This window comes from Tarenaya hassleriana, unplaced genomic scaffold, assembly GCF_000463585.1.
Source record: "Tarenaya hassleriana unplaced genomic scaffold, ASM46358v1 Cleome14, whole genome shotgun sequence".
NCBI classification, from domain to species: Eukaryota; Viridiplantae; Streptophyta; class Magnoliopsida; order Brassicales; family Cleomaceae; genus Tarenaya; species Tarenaya hassleriana.
Genome location: NW_010964598.1, coordinates 270,474 through 274,310, shown reverse-complemented (window position 1 = coordinate 274,310; position 3,837 = coordinate 270,474). Strand labels below are relative to the sequence as shown.

The following is a 3,837-nucleotide window of genomic DNA, read 5'->3' as shown; positions in this document are numbered from 1 at the left end:
ACTAGACCGAAGAAGGACCGAAGTTGTGGCAAGGTCCTAGGTACGGTCCACTCAGCAATTGCCTTGATCTTCTTCGGGTCCATGAGCAACTGTCCGTCTTTGACGTAGTGACCCAAGAACTCGACCTCGGGTTGTGCAAAACAGCACTTTTCGAGTTTGATGTACAGCTCGTTGTCTCGGAGGATCTTCAATACGGTTCGAAGATGCCCTACATGCTCATTCAAACAAGAACTATACACGACAATGTTGTCCAAGTACACTACAACGAACTTGTCAAGATAATCATGGAAAATCTGGTTCATCATAGTGCAAAAGGTTGTCGGTGCATTGGTAAGACCGCAGGGCATTACCTTGAATTCGAACGACCCATACCTCGTAATGCAAGCGGTTTTTGGCTCGTCTCCTTCAGCAATGCGCATTTGGTAATAACCCGACCTCAAGTCGAGCTTGGAAAAGATCTGTGCATCCTTGAGCTGGTCAAAGAAGTCAGCAATCAAAGGAATAGGATACTTGTTCTTAACGGTTACCTTGTTGAGTGCGCGGTAGTCTATGCACATTTGCAAGGATCCGTCCTTCTTCTTTTGGAAAAGAACGGGAGCTCCATAGGGCGCCTTGGAGGGCTGAATGTACCCAGCGTCTAGGAGGTCCTCGAGTTGTCTCTTGAGTTCGGCCAACTCGGGTGGCGCCATTCGGTAAGGGGCCATCGCCGGTTGCTTTGCTCCGGGAGCAAGCTCAATGGCGTGGTCAATTCCACGTCTCGGAGGTAGCTTCTTGGGTAGCTCCTCTGGCATCACATCAACAAACTCATTAAGGACATTACGTACCTCTCTCGGGATCGCGGGTTGATCCGGAGTATCCGTCTCGTCCGAGTTGTTGAGCTCGCGGACTGTTGCAAGGAAGCAGTCTGAGTTCTTCACTCCACGCCTTTGCCCTTGTCCTTCTCGGTTTGCTTGGCCACATCGTTCATCTTCTTTTGTTTGGGACAATCTCGGACCCAATGAGGTCCTTGGCACAAGTAGCACGGACTAGGAGGAAGTCTCTTCTTCGGTTGTCCGCCACTGTTTCCGGAGTTGGGTTTGTCGGTCCGAGGTTGTCCTTGGTTGGATTGGTGTCAACGTGACTTGTTCCCATCCTTCGGCCGTGAGTGTTGGTTTGGTCGGTTTGCGGAGTAATCCGTGAGGCTCTCCACAATTGCTATGGCAACGTTGAGTGTTTTAGCTTCCCGAAGATTAACCTCCAACCTAGCAAAATCCTTAAGACCATCTTTGAAATGGAACAAGGCATCTTGGTCAGAAACATCACCTAGCTCTAAGAGTAAAGCGGAAAAACATGTATGTAGTCGGCGATACTCCCTGTTTGACGAAGACGCCAAAACCTAGTTCGGATCTCATCTCGTGCATTCGTGGGCACGAATTGGTTGTAGAGAGCAACCTTGAATTGGTCCCAAGTCACGATTGGTCGCTCTTGGTCCAACAAGGTTCGTCTCCACCACAATTGGGCGAGGTCTCGGAGATAGATGGATGCGCCTTTGATCTTGATTTGTTCCCCCGAGATCCCTCCATTGTCGAAATACTGCTCCATGCCGAAGAGAAAGGACTCCAAGCAGCGGAGCTCCGAGCCCCATTGTAAGGGGTAGGCTCGGGTGCTCGGACAACTTGCTCCCTTGGTGTGCGGTCGAGGTCTCCATTTGGTGCTCGTTGCACCATCTCCCGAAGTGATCTACACTCATGAGTAAGCTCGTTAACCAAAACACGTAAGCTAGTTACCTCGCGGTCATACGTTTCGCGTATGAGCCGGAATTGTTCCTCGTTGATGTCTCGATCGGCTTGGATTTTCCGATCAAGGTTATCAAGGACGTGCTTGGTGGATTCCCCTAAAACGGAGATCTCCTGCTCAAGTTTGTCCATACGTGTGTCTTGCTCAACCTCCGAATCCTCCAACGTGCGTAGACGGATCTCCACGGTTGGCGGATTGGTCTCGGTTGAGTGAGATCGAGATCTCGTGATGATGGGGTCGCGGGTGGCTCCACGATCACGTCCACTCTCAGCCTCGGAGGCGTGCTCCTGTGCGTGAGGAATGTTCTCTCCTGAACCCGACATGTCTCGGTGTTCTCCTAGGTTTCTCGGATTCTCGGTGAGTGATGACGTAGCGGAAGCGATCAAGAGCTGGTCCGTTTGAGAGCGAACTAGGCTCTGATACTAAATGTCACGGGCTTGTGTGAGAATACTCAATCCGTGCGGCAATCGACCAAGTGGGACGTGAGAGAACCCAACAAGGGTCGACTAAGCCTAACAAGTGGTATATAACCGAAGAGAAAAGGGGAAAGAGGAGGAGAGATCCGAGAGAACCAAAGAGGAGAAGGCCACGGTACGACTTGGTTTATTAATAATCGAAAGGAGGTACAAGAGAACGACGGCGGCTCGGAACAAAGGAGGAGAGACGACGGCGGTTTGTAAGCCACCGAAGATCATCCACAAAGCGAGCCGACGACAAAGAAAAGAGAAGGAGGACGCGAGAAGATGAGAATGTGGGGGTTTCCGATCTGATCTCTCTAAGGGGCCGGCGAGCTCATTTTATTAAGGCCGAAACCCTCTTAGGAGATCAACAATGGTTCCCATGATTCCCTCATCAAGATCCTCATTCAAATTCAAATTCAAATTCAAATTCAAACTAACCTAGACCTAGTCAACTAAGGAAGAGAGTGGACCCTTGGGCCAAGAGATGGCCATGAGAAAACCATTAGACTCGTCCATGAACTTGTCATGGACCAAGACCATGGATTTCGGCCATTCTTGGTCATGGGCTGAATCTGACGTGGCTTGGGCTTGTCCGTGGCTTGGGGCCGAGCTGGAGGTGTGCTGGGAGATGGCCGAGGTGGTCTGAGCTTGGTCCAAGGTTCGTGGCCTGAGTTGTCCCGTGCTGAAGTTTCTCGGACACGCCCGCAAGGGTTTCTCGGACAGGACCGAGGTTTCTCGGACAGTAGCGGGTTTCTCGGACGTCCGACATTTTTGGACATCCGTGAAACACGGATGTCCGTGTTTGCCGGTCGTCTGGTCCGTCCCGCAGTCCATGTCCCTCGGTCTGGCCCGAGAACCTCGCTGGTTCGTGTTTCTCGGAGGGCTGTCCGAAGATCCTCGAGCACATGCGCAATTCCTCGGACGCGTGCGCAATTCCTCGGACGTGTGCGAGCACGTGTCTCGGACAGGTGTGCGAGCACGTGTCTCGGACAGGAGTGGAAATCTTCGGACAGGACGCGGTTTTCTCGGACACGTGCGCAAATCCTCGGACAGGGACGCGGAAATCTGGGACAGGTGCGCATTTCCTCGGCCATGTTCGTCCATGAAGGTTCTTGCACGAACATATAACCCAAAAAAGGAAAATACACAAGGAAAAGTGAAAAATTATCCATTTTTCCTCACATATAGGTGAATTTTTTCCATCTTTTGATAGATATACTTGGGTCGAAAGATCGATTAAATTTTCGGATTATAAAAAAAAAAATGGAGCCGCCAAAGTGTGTTTTTTTCCCTTCTTTTCTTACTTTTTTTGCATTAAAAATAGAGATATTTGAGACTTTAGGTATAGAAACGAAGAAGAAGACAAGAGATATGGAAGGGTTTCCGTACTCTTCTCACTTGTATTTTCTACTTATTATTACTTACATCGTATCCTTTCACGTATAAACCACATAACGCTAACAGACAGGACATCTGATGAGGAAAATAGTAAAGAGCACTTATTTACAATGGATGAAAAAGGAAGGCCCGTGATGTAGTAGATCCCTTGGATGATGCATGCATGGTGGTTCTCCATGATTTCTGTAACGTCGATCGGAAG

At 49.7% G+C, this 3,837-nt stretch overlaps 1 protein-coding gene across 2 annotated transcripts in view; it reads right to left on the bottom strand.

Moving 5' to 3' along the window:
* Positions 1-3,599: 3,599 nt before the first annotated feature.
* Positions 3,600-3,837, bottom strand: part of LOC104808024 (uncharacterized protein At3g28850-like) — a 1,951-nt gene continuing 1,713 nt past the window's right edge. The window contains exon 3 of one of the 2 annotated variants that reach the window (XM_019201953.1): positions 3,600-3,830. The gene's annotated coding sequence lies outside the window, so the exon portion shown is untranslated. The other variant, XM_010533505.2, reaches the window with a different exon arrangement.